The sequence below is a fragment of the Oncorhynchus tshawytscha genome, linkage group LG05 (genome assembly GCF_018296145.1).
Source record: "Oncorhynchus tshawytscha isolate Ot180627B linkage group LG05, Otsh_v2.0, whole genome shotgun sequence".
Taxonomy (NCBI): domain Eukaryota; kingdom Metazoa; phylum Chordata; class Actinopteri; order Salmoniformes; family Salmonidae; genus Oncorhynchus; species Oncorhynchus tshawytscha.
Genome location: NC_056433.1, coordinates 17,096,919 through 17,117,790, shown reverse-complemented (window position 1 = coordinate 17,117,790; position 20,872 = coordinate 17,096,919). Strand labels below are relative to the sequence as shown.

Genomic DNA, 20,872 nt, shown 5'->3' with positions numbered 1-20,872 from the left:
ATCCCCCCACGTTAATGTCTTGTCTCAGGTGTCTGCAAGCAAAATGTGATGAGTACCCTGTCTGATCACCGAAGACAGTGAGAAAGCCTATAGGGAGTAGGTCAGTGATCTGGCAGTGTGGTGAAATCAACCTCTCCCTTAACTTCAGCAAGACAAAGGAGCTGATCGTGGACTACAGGAAATGGAGGACCAAGCACACCCCCATCCACATTGACGGGGCTATTTTCATGATCCACACACACCAACACAGTCGTGAATGCACGACAATGCCTCTCCCCCATCAGGAGGCTGAAAAGATTTGTCATGGGCCCTCAGATCTTTAAAAGGTTCTACAGCTGCACCATTGAGAGCATCATAACTGGCTGCATCACCACTTGGTATGGCAGCTGCTTGGCATGCAACCACAAGACGCAACAGAGTGTAGTGCGTAAGGCAGGGTACATCACTGTTTCCGAGCTCGCTGCCATCCAGAAAGTCTATAACAGGCGGTGTCAGAGGACGGCCCTAACAATTGTCAAAGACTCCAGCCTCCCAAGTCATACACTGTTCTCTCTGCTACCGCACCGCAAGAGGGAACGATGAACCAGGTCTGGAACCAACAGGGCCCTGAACAGCTTCTACCCCTAAGCCATAAGATGGCTAAATAGTTTGTCTGGGTAGCTATTTGGTTAACTATTTAACTATCTGCATTTACCCTAACTCTTTTCACTCATCACATACACTGCTGCTACTGTTTATTATCTATCCTGTTGCCTAGTCACTTTATCTATACCTATATGTATATATCTACCTTAATTACCTTATACACCTGCACATTGACTCTGTACTGGTACCCCATGTACAGTACCAGTCAAAAGTTTGAACACACCTACTCATTCCAGGGTTTCTCTTTATTTTTATGATTTTCTACATTGTAGAATAATAGTGAAGACATAAAAACTATGATATAACACATATGGAATGATGTAGTAACCAAAAAAGTGTTAAGCAAATCAAAATATATTTTACATTTGAGATTCTTTGCACACTCTTGGTTTTATCTCAGCCAACTTCATGAGGTAGTCACCTGGAATGCATTTCAATTTACAGGTGTGCGTTGTAAAAAAGTTCATTTGTGGAATTTCTTTCCTTGTCAATGCGTTTGAGCCAATCGGTTGTGTTGTGACAAGTTAGGTGTGGTATACAGAAGATAGCCCTGTTTGGTAAAAGATCAAGTCCATATTATGGCAAGAACAGCTCAAATAAGTAAAGTGAAATAACAGTCTTGCTTTAAGACATGAAGGTCAGTCAATCCGGAAATTTTCAAGAACTTTTAAAGTTTCTTCAAGTGCAGTCGCAAAAAGCATCAAGCGCTATGATGAAACTGTCTCTCATTAGCAGCCACAGGAAAGAAATACCCAGAGTTACCTCTACTGCTTAAGATAAGTTAATTTGAAATAACTGCACCTCAGATTGCAGCCCAAAATAAATGCTTCACAGAGTTCAAGTAATAGATACATCTCAACATCAACTGTTCAAAGGAATCAGGCCTTTATGGTTGAATTACTGCAAAAAAACACTACTAAAGGACACCAATAATAAGAGACTTGTTGGGCCAGGAAACACGAGCAATGGACATTAGACCGGTAGAAATCTGTCCTTTTTTCTGATGAGTCCAAATTTGAGATTTTTGGTTCCAACTGCCATGCCTTTGTGAGACGCAGAATAGGTGAACGAATGATCTCTGCATGTGTAATTCCCAACGTGAAGCATGGAGGAGGAGATGTGATGTAGTGGGGGTGCTTTGCTGGTGACTGTCAGTGATTTATTTAGAATTCAAGGCACATTTAACCAGCAAGGCCACCACATTATTCTGCAGCTATACGCCATCCCATCTGGTTTGCGCTTAGTGGGACTATCGTTTTTTCCCCAATAGGACAATGACCCAAAACACACCTCCAGGCTGTGTAATTGCTATTTAACCAAGAAGGAGAGTGATGGGGTGCAGCATCAGATTATCTGGCCTCCACAATCACCAAACCTCAACCCAATTTAGATGGTTTGGGATGAGTTGGACTGCAGAGTGAATGAAAAGCAGCCAACAAGTGCTCAGCACATGTGGAAACTCCTTCAAGACTGTTGGAAAAGCATTCACGGTGAAGCTGGTTGAGGGTACAAAGTTGTCATCAAGGCAAAGGGAGGCTACTTTGAAGAATTTCAAATATATAAAATATATATTTGATTTGTTTAACACTTTTTTGGTAACTACATGATTCCATATGCGTTATTTCATAGTTTTGATGTATTCACTATTATTCTACAATGTAGAAAATAGTAAAAAATAAAGAAAACCCCTTGAATGTGTAGGTGTGTCCAAACTTTTTACTGGTACTGTATATAGATAGCCAAGTTATCGTTATTCACTGTGCACTTATTCCTTCTGTTATTATTTGTCTATTATTTTGAAATGTTTCTCTCTACATTGTTAGGAAGGGCCCATAAGCATTTCACTGTGAAGTCTACACCTGTTGTTTTATGAAGCACGTGACAAATAAAATAGGGTTTTGATTAGATTTTTATTCAAACGCTTCCACCTAACTGTTTTGTTTTAAGTGCACTAAGAACTAATGTAGCAACATTTGACAGTAGCTGTTTGTGTCATATTTGGTTGCGGTTGTTCAATTTGATGATTTAAAAAATATACTACGAACGATGATTTGGAATCCGGTTCACGGAAAAATATGGTGGAAGCGGTCGATGAAGTGAATTCTGAATCTTATGGCAGTAGAATCAAGGAGAACTAGAATATTGTCCAAAATGGAAAACAAAGCAAAGTAGTGTACAGTGATGAGAATGATCCTTCGTATCTAGTAGGAGTACGGGTTGTTAATGAGGGTTGTTAATGAGGAGCAGCTGAGCAGATTACCAATATTGAAGAAACCATTTGACATATCCAAACTGGTGGAGAGGGTGCTGGGTAAAGTGAAGGTTGTGAAAATCACAAGAGGCGGGCTTGTTTTGATTTTTTGTGCTTCTGCGGATCAGAAGGAACGTTCGTTGCATCTCACTCGATTTGATAAATTTGAAGTGTCGTGTGTGTCTCTTTGGAACAGGGCACCCCTCAAGGGGGTTATATCTGGCGTTTCATGGGAAGTTGATTTTGAAGAGATTAAAAATATTCCTGGAATGATTGATGCACGTAGGATGAATCATGTGGTGAATGGTAAAAAAATGAAGAGTCTATCAGTTCTTTTGTTTTTTGATATGGGAGTCTCCCTACTCAAGTGCAGTTTGGGTATACATACTACAGAGTCAGAGCATTCATCCCATGACCATTCATTGTAAACCATTTGGTCATGTTTCAAATGTTTGCAGAAGGGAGAAGCCGAGATGTCCAAGTTGTGGAAAAGATCATATCATGTGTTTAAAAAGTGAGGAAAATGTGACATGTTGCAATTGCGGTGGGAACCATGAAGCTACATCTTTCGATTGCTCGACAAGGGTGAAAGAGAATGAGTTGCCAAAGTCAGGGCTGTTCAGAGCATTTCATAGGCAGATGCTGTTAAAAAGTTTGAGGGTTTGAATGTTGCTCCTGAAGAGTCCATGGTGGTGAATAGGCCTTCACTGTAGGCGGCAGGGGTTGCCTTTCACCAGCAGGATCCTGGCATTTTAAAGGTTAAGAAGGTGGACTTTGTGGCATTTATAGCTATGGTGATTAATGGCACTGCCAAGGTTGAGAGAAGGTCCAGGAAGATAGATATCATGGTAAATGCGGCGGAGCGGCTCCAGGGACTGAAAGATTTCTCGGCAGAGGAGTTACATGGAATATTGTCACAAGCCGTACCACCCTCTCGGGTTCTAGAGCCTAATATGGGAGATTTGGAAGAAGGAGAAGTTGTTTTGTTTTGGTAATGTCAATGTATTATTTTTATTTAGGTGGATTAAATTAGTTTCCCTATCACATATGTATTTTCTTTTTTACCTTGTTTCGTTTTTCAACCGGTCCAGTTGGTGGCTGCAATACACCTTTTTGGGTTGAAGTCATAAAATCCACAGATGGAGAGTTTTAGGGTTAGTCTACCACCTAGTGGTTATTTTAAGTGACTGCAATTAATGGCAAAATAGTACGGTATAGCACACCACACATGTGGCGTGTGGGATGCCACATTCACCATATGATTGGTAAGATGTTTCCACCTTTTAATGGGGTGTTTGGTGGCTAATCGAGTGGGTATGCACTAGGAGAAATGTGGAGAATTATTGTAGTTCATTCATTGTCATCATATTGGGTTTTTGAGAACTGTGAGGATTTCCGCCGCGGAGGGATACATATATACCAATATATATAGGGCCTGTTGTCCGGACCTCTGACAGTCTCTATGGGTGTGCCACAGGGTTCAATTCTCGGGCCGACTCTTTTCTGTTTACATCAAGGATGTTGCTCTTGCTGCTGGTGATTTTCTACGCAGACGACACCATTCTGTATACTCCTGGCCCCTCCTTGGACACTGTGTTAACCTCCAGACGAGCTTCAATGCCATACAACTCTCCTTCCGTGGCCTCCAACTGCTCTTAAACGCAAGTAAAACTAAATGCATGCTATTCAATTGATCATTGCCCGCACCTGCTCGCCCGTCCAGCATCACTACTCTGGACGGCTCTGAATTAGAATATGTGGACAACTACAAATACCTGGGTGTCTGGTTACACTGTAAACTCTCCTTCCAGACTCACATTAAGCATCTCCAGTCTAAAATTAAATCTAGAATCGGCTTACTTTATCGCAACAAAGCATCCTTCACTCATGCTGCCAAACATACCCTCGTAAAACTGACCATCCTACCGATCCTCGACTTCGGTGATGTCATCTATAAAATTAGCCTCCAACACTCTACTCAACAAACTGGATGCAGTCTATCACAGTGCCATTCGTTTTGTCACCAAAGCCCCATACACTACCCACCATTGCGACCTGTACGCTCTCGTTGGTTGGCCCTCACTTCATACTCGTCGCCAAACCCACTGGCTACAGGTTATCTACAAGTCTCTGCTAGGTAAAGCCCCGCCTTATCTCAGCTCACTGGTCACCATAGCACGCGTTCCAGCAGGTATATCTCACTGGTCACCCCCAAAGCCAATTCCTCCTTTGGTCGTCTTTCCTTCCAGTTCTCTGCTGCCCATGACTGGAACGAATTGCAAAAATCTCTGAAGCTGGAGACTCACCTCCCTCACTAGCTTGAAGCAACAGCTGTCAGAGCAGCTTACAGATCACTGCACCTGTACATAGCCCATCTGTAAACAGCCCATCTATCTACCTACCTCATCCCCATACTGGTATTTATTTATTTAGCTCTTTTGCACCCCAGTATCTCTACCTGCACATTCATCTTCTGCCGATCTACCATTCCAGTGTTTAATTGCTATATTGTAATTACTTCGCCACCATGGCCTATTTATTTCCTTAACTTACCTCATTTGCACTCACTAAATATATACTTTTTGTTTTCTTTTGTTCTACTGTATTATTGACTGTATGTTTTGTTTATTCCATGTGTAACTCTGTGTTGTTGTATGTGTCGAATTGCTACGCTTTATCTTGGCCAGGTCGCAGTTGCAAATTAGAACTTGTTCTCAACTAGTCTACTTGGTTAAATAAAGTTGAAATATAAATAAATAAAACATTTAATATATACCAATATATTGGAGTGATCCATATAGCTCACATAACCCTGGTTACATATGTAACCTTCGTTGTGTTAACGTTAGTTTAGTCAAACAACTCTGGCTAGCACTGTTGTGGCGCACTCGCACGTTTTGTTTGCACAACTCAATGATTCAGCCCTTTTGAGGCCTTTGGTTTGATTAACTATGTATTCAGTGGACGATAACCACAATTCACCTTAAACTAGAGGAAACCCCCTATGCAAACTCACTGTTAGGTAGCTATGCTGTTATCCCGCCTTAAAGCGATCGAGTAGATCACGTGTCAAAACAAACCAGCAATATGGTAGCAATGTTTTGGAACACGTTTTCATGTTGATATGACGTGTAAAACAAGACTGACTCAAAATAACGCTAAAGCATATACTAATGCTCAGTGTTTCTATAGGTACCTCAGCTAAATGGGGGGCAGGGTTCCCACGGGTCCTTAAAATCCTTGAAAGTTTGTGAATTTAAGAAAAAAAATCAAGGCCTTAAGTTTTTGAAAATAGACATTGGTAATTGAAAGTGCTTGAATTGATATATTTTGTGCAAGAATAGAAATTAAAGTTCTTTAGATTTCTATTTATTTTACTTATCAGTAATAGGCTAAGTTCCGTTGTCTGCATGTGTCTCCCACCACCTGTGCGTCCTTGTTTCACGAGCCACCTACTTCGAGAAAGTGCGACGGTTACGTGCATGAGTGATTGAGCAAGCGACAAAGCAAGCGACAAAACTGACGTTAAGCGGAACTTCAGCTATGCCTGGAAAATGTAAATTCCAGGACTCGTGGCTCACCAAAGAAATTTACAAAGACTGGCTTGTTAAAGATCCGCAAGGCATCTCTATGGCCCGATGCAGAGCCTGCAACAAATCAATAAAAGTTCACGCCATGGGCGACGCAGCTGTGACGAGCCATGCTACTTGAGCATCATACAGGACCGCACTCCGCAAATTATAAGCAGGGTAGGTCCTACCCCTGGTAACATGTAGAAAGGAATACAACAACCATACGTAGTAACTAATGTTAATTAGTTAGCTAGATTATTCAATTTCTAAGTGCTTGGCAAATGAACTCAAACGTTACAGTATTCGGTCAATTTAACGTTTTGCTATGTTAGTTAACGTTATCTAGATGTCTCAGTTCTCCCACAGAATCACACCTGTCAACATAGTACTAGCTCGATAACGTTAGCTAAGTTGTTAACGTTATATGTTAGCCAATTTGAAGAAAGCAGAGCATTTTAAAATAAATTACATTTTGCTAACGTTAGCTGTGTAGTATCTGGGATCTACATCTGTTTATATTAGTTAGTATGCTGTTACTAAGCAGTAATGTATTACGGCAGTGTTACGTTACTACGCCTAATTGGAAATGCACATGCGCACTAGGGTGCGGCGAACTGTAGAGCACGAGGGATTTTGACTAAACGAAAACTAACTGTACTCCCTTCTCCTGCCTGGTCATTTCTCCACAACACAAATATTACAAGCTGAAAGTTTACATTTAAAGGACGTTTCATGACTAATGCTAGCTAAAGTTAGCCAGCTAGCTAGTCATTCATTAGACTTAAGACACTTATTTTCTTACAGCTCCCATTCTATTGAACTATGTGGAAAAGTCAACGTCATCTACATCACCACCTACACAATCTTCTACCACATTCACCACCACCTCAAGACTGTCCGTCAACTCGTCATAAGAAGACACATTGCGGGCTGAGACATTGTGGTGTCTGAATATGAGTCTCACTACACAATGCAGATAGCCCGGTCAGCCAATTCAAGTAGTATGTACATGAATGTATAGTTAAAGTGACTATGCATATATGATTAACAGAGAGTAGCAGCAGCGTAAAAGAGGGGTTGGGGGGGGGGCACACTCAGTGAGCAGAGAAGTGACACCATTCCTCACACGCTACCAGACCCGATAAGTCTGCGGTGCCCTTTCTCTCTACAGACTTGTTCAAGCTGCTTAAGAGCTTGATGAGCAGATTCATTAAAGCCAGACCTCATGAAAGAAGCAAAGACACCTCAAAAACGTATTGATGTCGAGGTGAGCCAGTCATCCAATCACATTGACTCCTCACAGGTCGACTTGGGTTTTGTTACTTGAAGAATTGTGAGAGACTTGTCCACAGGGAAGAAAATTGGACAAACATTGATGGACATCAAAATCGCTTGCAAGAAGTGTATTCTCACAACTGTTAACAAACTCATTGAGAAATCTCCATTGAAGTACACTCTGGTCTCGCATCTTTCTTTCTTGGATCCAAGGTAAATGGAAGGATGCTGTGTACAGCAAAATTGAAGACCCTGACCTACCTTGTAAATGGTCTTTTGTTTTTGTAGTTAGGATTAGCTAACCAGATTACATGAAACGTCACTTTCCATCTGTTTTAGATTAGTGAAAAGGAATCATGCTTTAAAAATTCATAGTATGATCCTTATATGTTTTAGCTTATGTAGCTAAGTTGGTTAATAACCATGTCATAACGTATGGACAAACAGGACAGTGAGTATAGATGCGTGAGTGGTACTTTTTTCATGGTGTCTGTGACCACTCTACCTTTTCATTGTCTCACCAGGTAAATTCCTGTCAATAAACTGTTGGGCCCCAAGTATGATGCCAATGTGCCAGAAGATAACAGGTTTCATCCAAGCATGCTCTCCCAATATTTAAAGCGTCTCAAGGTATGTCTTCCATGATGTTGACATGTGTTTACTAGTCTTGTCTCTCTTTGGGAAATATAAATCAGTGCTCTATTCACCACAGTAGTCTGTCAACATATGTTTTGTGTATTCTCTAGGTTAAAATGGGTTTGCTTGTTGATCTAACAAACACTACCGACTTCTACAGTATGACCCCAACGAGATCGAGAACGAGGGTGTTAAATGTGTGAAGCTTCAGTGCAAAGGGTACGTATGAGTGACCTGTTTAAAACTCAAGATTAATTCTCCATGTTTACAAATGCCACTAGTTGATTGATCTGATGTGATGTGTTCGTTCCTTGTTTAACTATGGAGAGTGTCCTTCAAGAGACTACTGAGATGTTCATCAGACTGGGCACTTCATGGAGAAGACTACCACTGATAGGTAAGGAATGCAATGCATGCAAGTTTTTTTTTTACTGGAGCTGTATATTTCTTTTTCTTTGTTCTTGTCTGGCGTATTGTTCATACAGAAACACATGTTGTGGATACATTTTTTTTGTTTAGTTTTGATAGCAGTCAAGGGGTAAAATACAGTCACATTTGAACTTGGTGATACATTATCCCAAAGTATATACAACATTATCTTTGGGGTGTTGTATTGTAGCATATTTTCCTGACAACTCAGTGGGCATGGCGTTTGGCCAGAGCGATGTGGATGGTTAACCATGTCTTCCAATGGAAACCGTTTACAGTTTTTGAACTAAACTGAACAAATCAGGTAGCCACCTACCTGAATTTGTTCAATAGAAACTCGTTTTCGTTGAAAAACCCATTCCGTTTGGAGCAAACGGTTTCTGTTACAAAAGGTTTTGCAACAGAATCAGTGTAATGAATACACCCCAGGCGAGTAGCAAACAGTAACAACAAAATAGATTATCAAAGTAAGATGAGGTACAGGGTTGTCCACTAGGGGGAGCCAGAATATAACTAAACAGTTCTAATCTTTTTACTACTAACCAGACACCCTTCCTTCCTAATATTCCATCAGCTATTTCTGAAAATATGCATTTTGTTTGTAAATACTATAAAACGGGTTTGCTAAATATTAAGTTGAAGTAATTGCACCGCCACATAGGCTTTCTTGTAGAATTATAACCAAGTGTGTTGGTTGGTGGTCTGCTCTGCACATAATATGAAACACATATCTGACTGAAATTGGTACTAATCAGACGGCAGGATATTAATAAACAAATTTGATGGGAATCTGAAATGTGTAGAGGCTTTTGCAGGTGCCATGTTTAGTATAGCTCACCATATGTGTGTGCAATCATTTTGTAGCTCAGCATGTGACCTGTCTGAGTCTACCTCAGAAGCCCAGGGTTTGGAAAGGCCCAACTGGACCCCTGCTGCTTAGAGGCTTGAAGGCAGAAAAACCCATTTCAAAACATTGCAGTCATGAATGATAAATGCAAAACCTCCCCTGTTGTGCTTTTTTTGTATGTCCTTGAGCATCTAGTGGGAGATGGTAAAGTGTGCAGAGGGAAATAAATATTTCTCAGGTTGGAATATATGAATGTCATTATAAAGATGTCCTCCTGTTGGCCACCCGTTGATCTTTATCTGTTGCCTCTCTGTTATTAATGCAGATGTTGAAATTAGACAGCGGGGCCTGTGAATGTAACCCTCCTACAATCCCCCCATCATCATTACTGGAGATTTCATCTCCATTTGTGCTGCCAGACAGACGTCTTGTCCTGTCTGACGGACAGGGTGTTACAGCAGTCAAGTTGAGGTCAATCTGTGGAAACATGCACCCAATGGAGATTACCATGCATTGACTATTCAGACTGTATCAGAGGGGGGTGAGAAATATTTTTATCTTGATTACTACGATAAGTCCAGATTGACTTTCTATGACCTTACTTTCAGAGATTTTGTCAGATCTCATAGTGGCTGGTCTACCCAGTTCTCATTTTATACCACTCTCCAATTATTCCCATCTGAAGTTAAATAGAAACGTCTGAATACCAATGACCAACTGCATCATGGCCGAGGGAGATGCTTCAGACTGACACGGCATGGTGTCTGAAATCCATAGAAAATTTCCCCCCAAACCACCCCTGAATGCTGATAGAGGCTCTGCCATGAACATTTTTAAAGTGGAGTGAAGATTTAGTTTGCCCCTATTATCCTTCCCTGCCTTGAAGATCAAAGCAAACATGAACCGATTCCCTGTGTGCCCTGGCATTTTCTTTCCTCTCCCCTAGCGTTAGATTGCGTCTGCCGTCCGTATCAATTAAACGACTCAGTGTAAGAGTGCTGGTCTAGGATCAGGCTCTCCATGTCCATTTATTATAATCAAAAAAGCAAAACTGTTCTTAAATCATCACTCCTACTCTGAGATGCTTTAAGAATACAGGCCCTGGAGTATGTAGCATAACCTCCAGTTGGCTGATGAACTGGTTTTAAATATGAGGCTCCCACCTAGAGAAGTACCAGCACACAGTTAAGCTGGGTGTACACTACACTAATTTGACCCGACTTAACTGCCCAGTACAAGTTTTAGAGATGGGAGACAATCCCCATGTCGTTGCTTACTCGGCGTGCATCCGTTTTAATGTTACGTCTCAATCACTCCAACAGCTTCACTGCCAAAATGTTACGCAGCATCATCTGGATATGTGTGCAAATAAAGTTTCTGCTGCCATTTCTGTCAAGCCATCTACGCATACAGTTTGATGCATACGTTCGATAAATCCATCATATGCACCACACAGAACGCACTGCCTCTGCAACGCAATGCTGCAAGGCAAACGCAGCTTTCCATTAAATGAATATACTTTTGGTGTACCAAAATGCAATGATGCTATCGGTGTAAACGAGGCGTTAGCGTCAGAAACTCAATCTGAGTGCTACCGATCCCATCATTGAGCAGTTCCAGACATCCCAATATTTTCAAACATGTTTGATTTTGACACAATATCTGCAATACACTTGTAGTGTGAGATGTGCAACTTCAAGTTGAGAACGGTGATCAGCAATAGCCAATGAGAGCTCGTCAAAGAAGCCAGTGATATTACGTTGTTTTGCATCACCCAGAATGTGTAGACTCGAGCAGGAGGCATGACTACTACTAGTACGCGTTTGTACTTGCCTTTTAACCAAAGCGTCAAATCGTTACAACTCTGAAGTTCACAAGCAATGTTATTCAATTCAAAATATTGGTTAGAACATTTCAACTCTATGGCAAGCATGAATGTCTGACAGCTCGTTCAAGCTACGTTAACAATCTAATCACATTGTTTTTGCGAGACAGCGTGGTGGAATGGAGATTCCTCATGACCAAGTGAAGAATGGTGTAGTTTGTGACACCTCGTCTGTGCCAGATTGTTTAGTGTGGCACCACTACGTTGGCAAGACAAACTACAGGAAAGACAGTCGTTTAATGTGAGAGGCTCTGCGAGGTTAAGATTTTGAAAGTCGTGTAGCGAACACCCGGCATAAGGGCTCTCTCAGTAGGATTCAGTGGGCGTTATGCGTAGCCAGGCCACCACCACCTCCTCTCTTCACAGATAGGACTATTGATTTTGCAAGAGAGAGATGGTTGGAAAATGACAGGGTTATTGGACTGTCTCATTTGCATTTCATTGAATATCAAATGTATTTATAAAGCCCTTTTTACATCAGCAGATATCACAAAGTGCTTGTACAGAAACTCAGCCTAAAACAGCAAGCAATGCAGATGTAGAAGCACAATTGCAGGTACACACAATTGTAGTAGTAGGGACAGATGGGCACTTTGCTTGATTGACTTAAGCAGTGTCTCTCTCTTTGTTCTCCCACAGGTGTCCACTGCATGTACGGCTTCAATCGGACAGGCTTTCTGATCTGTGCATACCTGGTGTAGAAGATGGATTGGAGGTAAGGCCTAGCCATCCCAATCAAGCAGCACCATAGGGAACTGTGTTTGTTACGCTCTGTCTGTCTGTTCGTCCGCCAGCCAGCCAAATCACTTAATGGGTTCCAATATTGACCACACAATCAACACAATTCCCAGAGTGGTTTGTTTTGTGTCACTCCTCTGTGTTCAGGATGTACTTATCTTGTCCCCTAAGGGGGTGTAGCCATGTTGCAGTGGAAGCAGACTTAAGACGTCAGCATACTTCAGCTGGCGCCTAGCTGAACTCGGCTATCCGACTCGAACGAAAGTCCCTTAAAAGACTGCTTGCATACGAGAAAAAAAGGGAATAGTACTGTTTGTCCATCTTGTGATGCCGTAGCTAGTATAAACTTCTTCACAATACGCTGTATTTTAACATAAGAAAACTCAAGAAATCTGTCATTCATTAATCGCGCAATTTTACGTCTAACTAAGATGTTTGGTTTAGTATTTTTCAATTAACATTTTTTGCATGAAAACAAGTCTCTCGTTGAATGACTACAAAGACTTCGTTGAAGGGTCCCTATTATTATCCAATCACCGACGAAGGGGCGAAGACTTCGGTTTATGCACAAACTGTTTTGGCTGGGAAGCATGCGGACTCCTTTAGCCTTGTAGTTTATTGGATTGGGTTCTATTTCACCTATCTCTGCCTGCCCAAACCACCTGATAAGCCCCAATACAAAACCAATCACTTCATTGACAACTCTGGAATTATGGCCTCTGGGTTATTTTTTTGTGATTTTAAAGTTTTTATTATTTTAGGCCAGAACAGAAAATAGCAAACCAATATACATTATACACATGGATTTATGTTAAGTCATGTGGACCAAATTGTAGCCAGTGATTTGGGTTTCTTGATCTGAAAACAAGGCTCCCTGAATTTTAGCAGCATATCAAATGCACGACGCGGGCTGGCAGCATTCTGGATCATTGCTACTCTAACTTCCGTGACGCATACAAAGCCCTCCCTTGCCCTCCTTTTGGCACATCTGACCACGACTCCATTTTGTTGCTCCCAGCCTATTGACAGAAACTAAAACAGGAAACGCCTGTGCTCAGGTCTGTTCAACGCTTTTCCGACCAATCGGATTCCACGCTTCAAGATTGCAAACCACTGCTTTTAATCAGGGCAACATGACCGAATACAAACAGTGTAGCTATTTCCTCTGCAAGGCGATCAAACAAGCTAATCATCAGTATAGAGACAAAGTAGAGACGCAATTCAACGGCTCAGACACGAGACGTATGTGGCAGGGTCTGCAGTCAATCACGGATTACAAAAAGAAAACCAGCCCCGTCGTGGACACCGTCTTGCTCCCAGGCAAATTAAACAACTTCTTTGCTTGCTTTGAGGACAATACAGTGCCACTGACACGGCCCGCTACCAAAACCTGCAGGCTCTCCTTCACCGCGGCCTTCGTGAGTAAAACATTTAAACTTGTTAACCCTCGCAAGGCTGCCGGCCCAGACGGCATCCCTAGCCGCGTCCTCAGAGCTTGTGCAGACCAGCTGGCTGGTGTGCTTATGGACATTCAATCAATCTCTATCCCAGTCTGCTGTTCCCACATGCTTCAAGAGGGCCACCATTGTTCCTGTTCCCAAGAAAGCTAAGTTAACTGAGCTAAACGACTATCGCCCGACCTGTAGCACTCACTTCTGTCATCATGAAGTGCTTTGAGAGACTAGTTAAGGATCATATCACCTCCACCCTACCTGACACCCTAGACCCACTCCAATTTGCTTCCCGCCCCAATAGGACAGAGGAGCCTCTTAAAGAAGAAGTTACAGGTCTGTGAGAGCCAGAAATCTTGCTTGTTTGTAGGTGACCAAATACTTATTTTTAACCATAATTTGCAAATAAATTCATTAAAAATCCTACAATGTGATTTTCTGCAAATAATTGGTTGTAATTTTGGGTAGAGCAGACATTTCCATATGTCTGTGTTAGCTGCATGTGTGACATAACTCCACCAGTCCTATTTATGATATCATTCACTAAAATTATACCTTTTTTAAAAATTTCTTCGATAAATACTGTTTTTTTAATCAATTAGTATATTTGAATTCAACCACAATATTTGTTGTACTATTTGTTCCGTCCTTTCAGGTGGATTAAACTGAAATTGCAACCAACTTTCTAAGGCTTGTTTAAAAAATAAAGATATTTTAGAGATTATTTCCTTTTCAAACAACCGAAAGGGAGCAGGTGTAATCTGAATAAAGGGAAAAGGCCCTTCCTGAATATAGGATGAGACATTCGTACCAATTGACTAGAGAACCAGTTTGGATTTAAGTATAACTTTTGTATGACCGATGCCTTTAGTGAGAGGTCTAATGCTTTAATATTTAATAAATTCTGCCCACCGAATTCATATTCGTTATATAAATAGGCCCTTTTAATTTTATCTGGCTTGCCGTTCCAAATCAAATTGAATATTTTTTTTCCATATAATTTAAAAACAGGTCACTAGGTGTAGGCAAAACCATAAGCAAATAGGTAAACTGTGATATAACTAAAGAGTTAATCAGGGTGATTTTTCCACAAATAGACAGGTATTTTCCTTTCCATGGTAGCAAGATCTTATCTATTTTTGCTAACTTTCTATAGACATTTATTGGAGTGAGATCATTTCTTTCTTTTGGGATTTGTATACCGAGTATGTCCACATCTCCGTCAGACCATTTAATTGGTAAACTACATGGTAATGTAAAATGTGCATTTTTTTGTGATCCAATACGTAATATGGTACATTTATCATAATTTGGTTTTAATCCAGAGTATAGCAAAAGTTTCTAGATCCTCTAAGAGGCCTTGGAGAGACTAATTGTGGTATTAAAAGAAAACATGAATCATCAGCGTACAATGACACCTTAGATTTCTAATCCCTTAATATTATTGTTTGATCTAATCTTAGCAGCTAACATTTCGATGGCAATAATAAATAGATATGCCGATAGTGGACAACCTTGTTTTACTCCTCTAGATAGTTTAAAACTTTCTGAGATGTAGCCATTATTTACTATTTTACACCTAGCTTTACTATACATAACCTTAACCCATTTTACAAGAGATTCCCCAAAATTGAAATGTTCAAGGCATTTATATATAAACTCCAGTCGTACTTTATCAAAAGCCTTTTCAAAATCAGCTATGAAAACCAGGCCTGGTGTCCCCAATATTTCATAGTGTTGTGTTTCCAGTACTTGTCTTATATTATCTCCAATGTATCGTCCATGTAAAAAACCTGTCTGGTTAGGATGAATAATATCTGACAATACTTTTTAAATTCAATGTGCCAAGCATTTTGCTAGGATTTTTGTATCACAACACTGAAGTGTAAGAGGTCTCCAATTTTTTAAATGGACTGGATCTTTATATATACCACTTGGGTCCTGTTTCAGTAATAATGATATCAGACCTTCTTGTTGCGTGTCTGATAATCTATCATTTATATAGGAGTGGTTAAAACAAGCCAATAATGGTCCTTTGAGTTTACCCCAAAAAGTTTTGTATACTTCCACTGGTATGCCATCCAGCCCTGGAGTTTTCCCATCCTTAAAGGCCCCAATTGCCTCAAGCAGTTCCTCCTCTGTAATTTGGCCTTCACATGAGTCTTTCTGTACAGATATTAATTTTACATTATTATTAGGGAAAAAAATCCATGCAATTAGTTTCAGTTAGTGGAGATGGAGGAGCCTGAAATGAAAACATATTCTTAAAGTACTTTACTTCCTCTTTCAAAATATAATTTGGTGAATCATGCGTGACTCCATCATTTGTAACAAGTTTTAATACATTTTTTTTGGTAGGATTTCTATATTGAAGATTGAAAAAGAATTTGGTGCATTTTTCCCCATATTCCATCCAGTTTGCTTTATTATTATAATATATTACACTAGATCTTTCTTGAATAAGTTCCTCCATTTCTTTTTGTTTTTCCTCTAACTTATTCTGTGCCTCTATAGTACCGTTTTTATTGCTATCTAACTGTACTGTTAGTCCTTCAATTTCCTTTGTTAATATGGACTCTTTTGATCTAAATTGCTTTTGTTTTATAGATGAGTACTGAATTGCAGGCACATTTAAAAGTGTCCCATACTGTAAGTGGATCTGCTGTACCTATGTTATGTCTGAAAAAGTCAGTTATAGATTCTTCTGTCCTAGTTCTAAACAATTTATCATCTAGTAGGCTTTGATTAAATTTCCAAAATCCTCGACCACGTGGAAATTCTGTAAGAGTAATATATATGCCAATTATGTGATGATCCGACCGCATTCTGTCCCACATCAACACTTTTTAAACGTTTGGTGCCAGAGAGAATGGTATAAGAAAGTAGTCAAGGCGACTAGCTTGATTAAGCCTCCGCCATGTATATCTCACTAGGTCAGGGTATTTAAGTCTCCATATATCCACTAATTCCAATATATCCATGACATTCATGATTTCCTTAAGTGCCTGAGGGTGATTTCCTTTCCGGTCCATAGAGCTATTTAAGACCGTATTAAGACCATATTAAAATCTCCCACCATAATAATAGTCTAGTCTAGTGTTGCTTGTAGAGTTGATAAATTATTATATACATTTTCAAAGAAGCTTGGATCATCATTATTCGGACCGTATAGGTTAAAAAGCCATATCTGTTTATTGTCCAATAACATATTTAAAATAATCCATCTACCTTGAGGATCTGTTTGGACAATTTGCACGTTTGGATCAAAATTATTGTTAATTAAAACCATCACCCCTTTTGAATTTCTTTGTCCATGGGAGAAGTATATTTCGCTCCCCCAGTTCTTTTTCCACAAAACTTCATCTAAAACTGTTGAATGGGTTTCCTGTAAACTATATATATTATATTCCTTCTCTTTTAGCCAGGTAAATACTGATTGTCTTTTCTTATTATCTGCTAGGCCATTACAATTGTAACTGGCTATACTTATTTCACCACCTATCATATTGAGACACAACTTTAAATTATTTTTATCAAAATACATGTTTGTAAACGTACCATTAAAAAGTAACATGATGATTGAGTGTCTATATAGCTGTACCATGATCTTTGCATTTCTACTAAGTAAACCTCCAATTGGTCCCTACTATTCAACCCGCTAAAAGCCCTCCTCATCCCGAGTTGAGTTGTCATCTCAATGCCCGGCAGACCACCCTCAACCCCCTGTATCCCATAACCGACTGGGATCCATCCTTTGAAAAGAGCACACAGTGCCATTTACCGAATTGAAGTAGATTAACTGCCAAATGCATTTCCATCACCCTCACCTCAATTTGTATTATATATAGCTGTGGATCATCCTCTATTGTCCCTAACATCTTTTACTCCTTCGCAATAGTTGTGGGATACACACATACACCCACACACTCTCAACCCATACCCCCACACAACCATAAGCTCACTTACTCAACAATTACACCACCCCAGAGCTCAACTCAAGATAGGTCTTGATTTACAAATGCACTTGCAGCTGCATGAGAAGGCCTGCAAGGCCTATTTTTTTGTGTGGCAAAAATTGAGAGATTTTATTTACCATTGTCACATCCTAAATGATGGAGGTCAAATGTACACCTTTTCCCTGAAACACCCACAATACGGTCACCCGTATTGACCATATTCCCAAGTATTCCCAAAGAACTGGGGGAGCGAAATATACTTCTCCCATGGACAAAGAAATTCAAAAGGGGTGATGGTTTTAATTAACAATAATTTTGATCCAAACGTGCAAATTGTCCAAACAGATCCTCAAGGTAGATGGATTATTTTAAATATGTTATTGGACAATAAACAGATATGGCTTTTTAACCTATACGGTCCGAATAATGATGATCCAAGCTTCTTTGAAAATGTATATAATAATTTACTTTGATTCTGTGCCACTAGGGTCACAATAATATACCCCCTCTCTGAATGTCCGAGTGTGACCCCCTCCCCATGGGTTACTGCAGCTAGTGTTGCCAGCATTGCCACTGCCTGGGTGGGGGCACCCCACCGGAATCCCCACCGGCTAGGTACAAGGTCATCAAGGTTCTCATTAGCAGCTTTGAGAATTTCCTTGTGTAGTATGCTCTCCCTTTAGGGGGCTTTGGCTTTGCAGGACCAACCCTGCCAAGCAGGCTCAGAATCTTGAGGGGGCAGTGCTGCTCTTGGTCTCTGACCATCATTTTGGCTGCATACAGACTGCTTACAGCATGCACATAAAACAGTTAGGGACTTCTCCTTAGTATCTGGGTCATTCAGGTGGGTGTCTAGGGTATAGGGTCATGGGCCGTACCATTAAAATAGGATCATACATAAATAATTCAATATAATTTATTTAAAAAATGTAGTTCCCCATACTAGGACAATAACAAATCAAATGTATCATCTATTTTAAAACTGTTCCACCATGATAGGACAATAAATAAACAAGACGTATAATTCATTATAAAAGTATATCCATCATCTGAACAACATTGAAAGCTCTCTCATACCCCGGCCCACAGCAATACATTGGCTCTGGGATAGGCAACCATTTCATTACTCACTCACTCAACTTTCCAAACATAACAAATAAAAATAAACACATACCACACATACTGTGCCTTCTGTTTACTTAGTTTTTATCTTCACTATGTTGAATTAGTGCTTGTGTGTTCAATTAGTTATATGTGAAGATATATAGAAAAGCTATATTTTTTATTGTATTGTTACAATCCATAACCGGGCTAGAATTGTGTTTATTTTACTCATCTATGAGAACTTTGTAATTTTTAAAATAACCATGGAGTAGTCTTTGTGTCTCTGAACAACTGGTTATCAATATATAGTTTATCAACGACGAGAGCTATTCGTTTCGCTTTTAATCTATTTTCTTTGAAAATTGGATACAGAACTTTGCGCCGTTCTGCAATTTCTTTCAGAAACTGATCATTCACGTAGTGGTCTTAGCATAAAGGCCCAAAAATATAATTTAAGATTTGGGAGGTTTTTGACCTCCAGAACACTGCTGTCTCTTTAAAGTGGACAGTTTGATCCATATTAATTTGGAGATCAAAGTATGCAGTTTCTTCCAATATCCCATTGGTGGTGAAACGGGAATCATAGAGCTGTAAAAGTTTATCTGTGGAAGTATGTTCATCTTAACGATGGAAATACATGTCTGAAAAGAGTTAGAATTTTTGCATTGAGACCATCTTTGCAGGTCTGACTATTTGTTTATAAACACTATTGAAATTGGTAGTGGTGGTGATATGTTGTCAATACCTAGGTATTTGAAATTGGGATTGGGATTACTATTGGGATGTCAGGACAGAGTATTCCTCATTCAGCTGAATTGGTGCCGATTGTGACCAATACATTTTGTAACCTGAGATTGAATATACATTTTTAAAGATGTAGGGAATGAAGAATGTCTCCAACATATAATCTGCATGAAGGGCTCTGTGTTCTATATGTGTGATGTCATAAGGAGGGATGCTGTCTATCAATGAAGTCACGCTTAGGGAAAGACGGAGCTTGTGGTGAAGAGCCGACTCCAGAGGTGCTGAATAATTTACTGCAGCGGAGCAGAAAGGCAGCGGATGAATGTGTGTTTGGGCAGAGAGTGACTGGATCTAGAAATGTTTAGCAGAATCTGTGAATTCCCTTGGGCTTAGAGTTGGAGGTATAGACAGGATGAGGATGGACCTCCTCAATTCCCCTCTAACCCCCATTTCCTCTGGTTTAATAATCCCACAGCACTCAGACAAATTCTGAGATGTGCATCACTTCTGGTTCTGGATGACAATATCACATGTGGTTCATCTTTCCTTTCTCACACTGTCAGCCACAGAATCAGTCAGCGGACGTACAATAACTAAGCAGCGACGTGATCAGATGTTGTTGAATGATTTTTGACAGGGTTGTCCATTAGTCAAAGATGATTGATGAGCTGAGACAGTGTAGTCCACTGATGGATATCAATTAACTCCTGTCTCTAGAGGGATCTCCTGTTAGGCCAGAGGGCCTGACTGATGTTGTGATTCTGTGTGTTTCCTTCATCTTGATATAGGTCAGTATTGAGGCGGCGGTGGCTGCGTTCGCCCAGGCCCGCGCACCTGGGATCTGCAAATGCGACACCTCAAAGAGCTCTTCCGTCATTGTGGACATGCCTGGCCGCCCTCCCCCCAACCTGATTGGTCAGTAGTCGTCTCAGTTGGGGACCCCCCTCTGGGTCGGTCCCGGGAAAACGGAGGAAGGAGAGAAAGTGGTGAGACTGCCTGAGAAAAGTGAAAGGACTGGGGAAATGGGCTGTAGCCAAGGAGAGATGCGGTGTCTGCACAATTAATCAAATTCACATCAAAATTTCAATATTGACATGTGTAATATCCATATCACAGAAGCATGCAATATTTTGAACCGCCCCTCAGCTGCGTGTAACATCTGTTTTTAGTATAATCTGTTTGTCGTCTCGCTCTTTTGTAGCTGCTTCCCACACACACAGCCCCTGTCACTCTAGCAGCGCACTTCCACGGTTAGATTCACTCTAAAGGCATCAGCATGCTTCAGTTCGGCTGGCGACTCGCACACTCCCTTAAAAGACATTCACTTGAAAAACAAGAC

At 40.5% G+C, this 20,872-nt stretch overlaps 1 long non-coding RNA gene across 11 annotated transcripts in view; it reads left to right on the top strand.

The window, feature by feature from the left end:
- LOC121846491 overlaps window positions 1–20,872 on the top strand; it is a 154,876-nt gene that overhangs the window by 5,737 nt on the left and 128,267 nt on the right. For 7 of the 11 annotated variants that reach the window (XR_006083366.1, XR_006083360.1, XR_006083365.1 and 4 more), the window contains exons 3-6: window positions 8,268–8,373; window positions 8,490–8,776; window positions 12,180–12,255; window positions 20,322–20,519. This is a non-coding gene — a long non-coding RNA (uncharacterized LOC121846491). Of the gene's footprint in view, window positions 1–6,220; window positions 6,646–7,555; window positions 7,957–8,267; window positions 8,374–8,489; window positions 8,777–12,179; window positions 12,256–20,321; window positions 20,520–20,872 lie in introns of those variants that run through there. The other 4 variants (XR_006083368.1, XR_006083362.1, XR_006083363.1 and 1 more) reach the window with 4 other exon arrangements.